Below are 8,099 nucleotides of genomic sequence, written 5' to 3'. Positions count from 1 at the left end.
TGAAAGTGTCATGTCAGTCTAAGTCACCCCCCTTCAAATAAAGTGTTACCAAAAATAAATACACAGAAACACGATCATGACAACAATGGCTTTTTCAGGTAGAGCTGAAAAACTACTATACAGAAATAAAAATAATTTTCAAGAGATAAGCTGAAACTAAAATATCAACCTTTTCACACTAGTATCAATCTGATACCGATACTGACTTGGTATCGATGTCGATATGTTGGATCAATCCAAAATATCCTCACCTCAAGGACTTAAACACAACAAACTCCAGAATTTCCAGATTTGTATGTGTAAAATTCCTTGAAAACTATAAATTCTTTTTGATTTCTCAGCACAACATTATATTAGTCTGTCACATAAAATCCAAATAAATAAATGTAAAATAAGAAAACGTAAAAAGGCAGTAAAAAAAAGTCTGCAATCCTAAGACTTTATGCTTGAAGCGTGTTATCTATTCTTTACAGGTTTCTCTTCCTCTGAGGATTTTTTTTTTTTTTGCCTTCCACTGCAACAGGACTGAAATCGCTAAGCATGAGAAGCTCAGTGCTTCCTCTTAAAGGAACTTTTGAGCTCATGATTACAACATGGCGAATGCAGGCAGCTCTTAAACTTGGGCTGTCTGAACATTTTCACTTACAAGCCAGTGAACAGTACTTCCTTTCAACATGTTAAACACAATCCCACGTGAAGTCACTGTTTGTGGCCTAATCTGTCAAGTAAATGGTACATATGCAAAGTGGCCAAAGTACACACCTGTAAGTAGACTTGTGTATTGCTCTGAACCTCACCAGACCACATGAAACAGAATGTTTTTTTGTTTTTTTTGTTTTTTTTTCAGTTTTCTGAATTCACTGCTGTTTACTGTAGAGCAGGATCAATGTCACATGATAGAGTTGTGACCCATAACCATAAAAATGTGACCCGTAGCTATAAACAATTTCCTTATCTTTCTAGATCTTCTCCCTCTGCTTCTCTGACCAAGTGAGGAGATGTCTGCATCGTGATCAACATCGTCAGCATCAGCAAGGACCAGCAGCTAAAAAACCAATAGGAGCGGCTTCACAGCACATCATTAGTTAGCTATGCTAACATTGCTGTGAATTTGGGGGATGAGTAAGAAAGAATGCGTCCTGTGGGAAAGCATAGCTTCTCTTCACTGTTTTGACGTTATGTTGGCAGACTGCTATCTGTGATCGAGAACAAAGTACATACAGTTCTTGCACGCTCATGAATGGGCTGACAAAAATGGTGTGTTTATTTACACCCTTCAAAATAATGAACTAAAAAAACAATAGTTCATTATTTTTTATCTAAAAAAATAAAGACGGATAAATGGCCGTTGGCCAACTGTTGCTTCCCACACTGCTTGTTGTGGCCTTAAACAAGTTTCTGGTATAATTCTAAATGGAAATCCACCTTGTACATGCTAAGGTATGTACCTTGATGATGATGATGATGATGTGGCCAAACAGGCCAAACAGCTTGATTACTGTCCCATCATCTTGTTGTTCATTAGTAGACTTGTGTAAGCCATGTCTGTTCCTGTACAGCCAAACCAATTTCCTTTGACATGAGGGCAGCAGCTTTTAGTCATGCCCTTGTAAAGTGGTGACACATATGACTCACTTGCTCATACGAACAATTGTTTGAACATGAATTCTTCAGCTGTTTGGAAATTTCTTCAAAAACTTTCCCACCTTGTGTAAATTTACAATTACAACAGTGGTTGTCTTCCTTCAGCTCTGGATTTTCCCTTTGTTCAGATTATTGGTCAATCTTACACGTGTTGTCAAACAAGAATGACAATCACTTAAGATTAGCATTTTAAAAGACAGGACCTCTTATTGAGTCTTCAGCGGTCATTACTTTGAACCATTTGGTTTTTCATTTTCAAGCCATTTTGAGTGCTTTAAATGAATATCACTCACATTTTCTAAAAGATCATTCTATTTTTTATTTAATTACATTTTTATTTTGAATTGTCATTTCAGTTTATTAAACTAATTCATAATGGCTAAGCTTCACACACACAAAAAAAATCACACCTTTCTTCCTGACAAAAATGTGCCAAAAAAAGCCATCAAAAATAAAGGTTGGTTTTATTTTTTATCTTACCACTAAATGAATGCAATCCATAACGTTAAACTTTCATTTTAGACATCTAGCTGTCAATTGTTTATGTTTGTTTCACAGTGTGTAGAGTGTGTGAGTGTGTGTGTCTAAGACATTTTGGGTAATTATTGGAAGCTAACATTTTTTTATTATTACCTTGACTGTGATTTATGAAAAAGAAAAATGTTGCATCAACATTTTGCTGCCAGCTCATCCATCTCAGAACCTCTGAACAATGATAACACTAGCCGAATAATCATTGAACTGCAGTTAATTGAAGTTATTTTCATAATTTCTGGCTTTATTATTGAACAAAATTAAAACAATGTAAACATACTGGCACTTAGACGGTTAAAATCCCCAAAATGTTATTGTATTTTTATAAATAGTTTTGGTTTAATTGCTTTTTAAACCTTGGCATAAATAAGCCAATATATATTATTTTTTGGGAAGCAGATTTTTTTAATTTATTTATTTATTTTTTGTCCTTTAAAGCCCTCCGAAAACAACATTTATGCCATCTACGGGTCAAAACATGTGACAAGAAATGCAAATATCCAAGCCACAATGTTTACCGCCAGATATCATCTACACATAATAGCCAGCTACTCCTCCTTATCATCTCAAGTTAGCGATCAACATGCGGCCTGTAACAGAAACCAAGTAAGGAAAGGAAGTTGTACTCGAAGCACACGTATACACACACGCACACATTTGGAGGAATGTGGGCTTCAGCAGATTATCCAAGGACAAATCGATGTGTGTATTGCGGGAGCCAGGGACAGAATTTCTGTCATACTTCTTATCGTGTCACGGGTAAAAAACACCGGCAGATTTATTTGCCGTCTCTTGTCTTTTAAGAATATTTAGCGCTCTTAGGTTCAGAGAGAAACATGTCGGCGGTCGCACTGCATTCACGTCTGTTTGACAAGCAATTAAGGCCATTAGTATGTACAGTCGGTCCTCTGTATATTTGTTTATGTCAGCCCCGGTCCCTGGAGCCCGCTGTGGTGTGATGGTATAATTCACCGCGCTGCCTCCTTCCCGGAAGCTGCCGCTCGGAACAACGCGTTTCATTGGAAAGCAGTCATGAGATATGAATGAGTCACTTTCAGCCGGGCAAAGGTATCTGCTGAGCGGAAGGAGGGAGCAAGACAGAGAGCAGGGGGAGGGGGGGGGCGAAGGGCTTTCTCCAGCCATGATGATGATTATCATCTGATTGCTGCAGCAACCAGATGATGTTGATGTACAAACAACGACCTAAATGCTTATTTATTGAATCTGCCAGAACCAGCAGAGAGGAATCCAGAAGTGGATTTGATTATACCCTTTTTCTTTTCTTTTCTTTTCTTTTTGTATTATTTCTTGCTTGTTTGCTTTTTGACCAATTAGCTTTGGTATTGCTGGATTCGATTTGAACCTGGTCAGGATGAATCAAAGTGTTCACTCAAGTGTTCACCCTCAGATAACATCCATTATGTAAGCTTGGGGAAAAAAAAAAGAAGGGCTGTGTCATTAATGTGAAAGAGAACTCACAATGGAACCCAACAAAAGCAAAAGGCATAAAAGGTTACAAAGGGAAACAAGGCGATTTGGGATAGGATTTCCTTTTGATGGGGAAAGAAAACACGTGCGGTTGTGGGGGGGGACACAGGGAGGCCAATCCAGGGAGGAACATGTGAAAGGAAATGCCGATGACACACACATCAAATAAATGACATAGCCGTCCAAAGTTCACCACCGTACACCAGCGAGTGAGGTCATGGTGGGCAGGATTTGTTGCTCTGGCAACAACAGGCTGTTAGCTCGCCCACTATCTGTGTCCTAATGTACAGACAGGCGCTGAGTCAACAAAGCCGGTGTTTGGAGTCAACCTTTAAAAGTCACGACCTTAGCGAAAGGTGCAGCGGAGCTGATGTGTTTCCTATACAGCACGGACAACTAAAGTTCACACTCCGCATTAGCCGCTGCTGATCAGCTTTCCTGACAAAACCACAATTATGATAAAGCAGCACCTCACAGTGAGGATAAGGATTCTGCAAAGTTCATTCTTTATTGTGCCATAAACTTTGGCTGCATGACACTTATCGCGTTTGTAGGAGGGATGGTGAGGGGGGCCGGGAGGACTCGGGCAAGGAAGCAGAATCCCAATTTGATGACCAGAGACTTACTCATCCTGCAGTGCTGCTAACGCTCAAAAGTTTTCTTTCAAAAGTGTTTCACCTCAGTGCAAACGTCACACGGCGGACCCCGTGAAGACAGAAGCCCCTCGCCTTTCTGTTTTCAGTTGGTTAGTTGGTGAGGGTTACAGGAAAAAAGGTCGGTGCCTTTGACTGAAGCTGATCTGTGACCCAAATCTGCTGAAATAAGCGATAGATCAGAGATGGGATTTGGTATGCTAACCAAGGAGAGGAGCCACTTTGTTCAGAGTCGGGTGAGGGCACAGATCCCGGCGAGCAGGGGGAATGCCTCTCCGGTCAGTGGCTTGCAGACATGAACTCAGAAAGCACAGAGCAGGGTGATGGAGGGCGCATGGGAAAACATAGAAAACAGACACAACCCTTTGCTTGTTAAAATTTTTACTGACTTTTCACATTTTGTGACACTGGAGTCTGAATGAACTTTACTAACAAAAATCTGACAAATGTGTCATTCAGTCATATTCATACTCTATAGATTCACCTTCCATTGCAACTATTTTTTTCCCTTCTGCTTAGCAAAATACCTTTAACTCATTCAGACTTACAGCTACATAAAGATCAATTTTTAAGTTTGGCCAAAAATGCTTTATTTAGGTCTGGACTTTAACTGGGTCATTGACACTTGGCTGTTCTTTGATTTACTGTATGTTTAGGATAGTTGCCCTGCTGGAAGGTGAACGTTCACCCCAGTCTCATGTCTGCACATTTATAATGGAAGCACAGCTAGTGATATACCAGGAAGTGGCCAGACTGTTAACTCTACAATACATCTGATGTCATTTTTATCTGGAAGAAGATCTTGAAGATATTCAAGTTAAACAAATGTAGCTCATGTTTTCTTCAAACCACTTACCATTTTTAACCTCTTTTAGACCACTCTCCTTAATTCACCTTTAACTACCATTATGAACACCACAAATGCCTATTGATGCATTTTCTACACATACCAAGTAGTGTGAAAAGTGGAAGCACTTTTCTGCCATCGAGTGGTATTTCTAAAGAAAGCCACCTCTATACTTCATTGTAAGGATGATGTGTTAAGGGTGAAGTCCAGTGTTAGTGTTAGCTTAATTGTGTTTCACGTGTTGGATGATGGTCGGTTTTGCTCACCAGATCAGCTTTTTCCATATGCTTACTGCATCCTCTACTTGGCTTGTGGCACACGTTGAACAAAATTTCTCCGTGACCAATTGGGCACTTTAGTCGGATGGCCATGTCAAACTTTACATTGACCGAACAGTCGCCAGTGCGTCGGACGATGCCAGGGATGCTGCTATATGAATTCTGCATTCAATTTATGTCCACTTTATGTCCAACCTGTCTGGTGTGGTGTGCCTTGAGTTTCCCACATGATCAGAAAGTCAGTTAGTTTAAATACTTTTTTTAACGGACTACGTTTTCCTGACGACTCAGCGCAAAAGAACATACATGGTACAGTTTTCAGTGAATGTGAGGAGAGTGTGGAAAAAAAGCTCAACCGATCACAGCTGGGATTGGAATTACACCCGGGTAGAAGTACCTTTAAGCAAACAGTTGTTAAGTGTTAATGGATCTGCCGGTGCAAATAGTGACTATAGCAGAGGAAGAAAACGACTGATAGTCTTATTCCCTGAGGATCCAGGACTGTTTTATTTTCTAGTTAAAAAAAACCCGACTGTTTTTTAATTAGGACTTTTATTCAGTGCTTTTGAGCTGGAAACGGATACCTGGTTTTAAACAAAACGAGTAAAAAAGAAACTTTTTTTTTTTTTTGCTCGCACGTGCAGCTGGGTTGCATTGCCCTTCTGGCTGTGAAATATAAATTTTTACATATCAAACCTTAAAGGCATGTTGTTGCTCACATGGACAATTTCATATCCGCATGTCGGCACATTACGGAAAAGTGCTTCCAGCAGCACGATGCGAACATATTTTTCTGTGAAGCTGAGAAGACATAATTGAATCCATGCCAACTGAGACAACAATCACGCTCCTGTGACAGCGAGGGCCAACAGATTACAGCTGTTTTTCTGTCCGACCGGCTCTGAAACTGTGACTCAGACAGCGTTGCTTCCATTCATGCATGAGGAATCCATCTGTGTGCTCTCTGCAACTTGGGCGATAGGCGATGATGTAAAAAAAAAAAAAAAAGAAAAGAAAAAAAAAGTCTGAGAATACCACATTCAGTCCAGCGCATTCACGGTCAGGGTAACCTGATCGTACCAGCCGCCCTCACCTCCACCCCCCTTCTCCGTCTTTTACTCCTTCTCTCCTTGTTCTTTCCTCTCCCACACCCGAAAGTGGACAATGAATGCATCCCGACTCCCTAATCAGCGGGTTGGACCTGTGTTTATACCCTGGCCTCAATAAATGCCACCACACAAACAGCCAACAGAGTGCTGGTTCCCACAGACGTTGGCAAAAAAAAAAAAAAAATCAAATGCTCAACATTCCTCCACCCTCTATAATAGTGGTAGCCCTTAGTGCAGAGCTGGCATGAGTGGAGGGAAAAACAATTTGTGGCCCCTGAATGCACCACCCCGTGTGAAACAATGACCATTGAACTGTCCCACTGATTTTCCAGCGCTTTTTTAAAGATCTACTCCCGAAATCTCTCCCCTGCGTGACGGCAACGTCCAAACAAAGCACCACTTGAAATCTCTGGCCGGCCAAATGTCCCTTAGTGGATGTGAATGAGGCTCGGTTTGCGGGGGGGCAGGATGAGGGTATGTGTGGCTTGCTTTTCGATAAATGTTGCTGGAGACTATTTGTTTCACTTGAGCTCAGAGGCTCCCGAGGGCACAGCGAAAGTGTCTCGGAATCACTGAAACTGTAGCTATTCATTTGAGTGATAACCTCAAGGCTGTGTGACACAGCCTCCACGGTCGCAGATAATTGTCTGTTGTCAAAACATGACCAGCATACACAGGGCCCCTCCGCTCACATGCACGGCGCTTTAGCCTACGGCACTTTCCGAAAAGCCCTTGGTGGGGTCCTTATTTTAAGCGTTGGTTCAAAACAAAAACAAAAGTGATAATGGTTTAAATTGCTATTGTTTTGTTTGCATTGACGAATGAAAGATGATCTAAGTCACAAATGACTTGTTTTCTACTCAAACTAACATAACCGTACTGCTACACCTCAAGTTTATAATATGTCTTTGATATAGTCTTATTCTTGTAATTCTTGTGTCTCATACGCCAACTACTTCAGCATGAGTAAGGATCGGAAAAAAGTTCCTACACGATTGGAAAAATGCTAGCTTTGCTAAAATCAAATTCTGTTATTTATTTTGTAAACTAAAGATGCCTAATTACAGAATGTAATTCTGAGAATCTATGTGTGCGCTATCCCTTTTTCCCTTACAGTGATTTTTAAAAACTGTTCTCACAAACTAGCATGCTAACGATTAGCCATGTTAAAACTGAATTCCATTTACTTTTATTTGATAAGATTTAGCTCATTTTGAACACAAAATGGATTACTAGAATATCATCTTGGAAATTTTATATCCAGCGCCCCAACTTCCTAGCTGCTAGCTTGCTTTTAGCACAAGCCGTGCTAAAACAGAACCTAGCTAACTTCAGAAAAACAAGTTTGTAATACACATCTATCTTCTTTTTTGACATTTTATTTCTAATAATTCTGAAGGCTTAACGCAAACACTCAAAGAAATTATTCATGCCAACATTTATTAGCAACTAGGGTTGCCACCCGTCCCGTATTTGGCTTATAAATGTTGCGTACCATATTGAACCGGCGCGGGACACGATTTGTTCCGTATTTCTATAAATGTCC

At 40.3% G+C, this 8,099-nt stretch overlaps 1 long non-coding RNA gene across 1 annotated transcript in view; it reads left to right on the top strand.

Annotated features, from left to right (window-relative positions):
- The window catches only part of LOC103143370 (uncharacterized), a 7,994-nt gene extending 6,692 nt beyond the window's left edge, over positions 1–1,302 (top strand). Inside the window, exon 3 of the long non-coding RNA XR_476784.2 lies at positions 964–1,302. This is a non-coding gene — a long non-coding RNA (uncharacterized LOC103143370). The remainder of the gene's footprint in view (positions 1–963) is intronic.
- The last annotated feature ends 6,797 nt before the right edge of the window (positions 1,303–8,099 follow it).

Source organism: Poecilia formosa, unplaced genomic scaffold, assembly GCF_000485575.1.
Source record: "Poecilia formosa unplaced genomic scaffold, Poecilia_formosa-5.1.2 Scaffold108, whole genome shotgun sequence".
In the NCBI taxonomy this organism is placed as follows: Eukaryota; Metazoa; Chordata; class Actinopteri; order Cyprinodontiformes; family Poeciliidae; genus Poecilia; species Poecilia formosa.
Note: the sequence above shows the minus strand (reverse complement) of the source record. Positions and strands in the feature narration are given on the sequence as shown.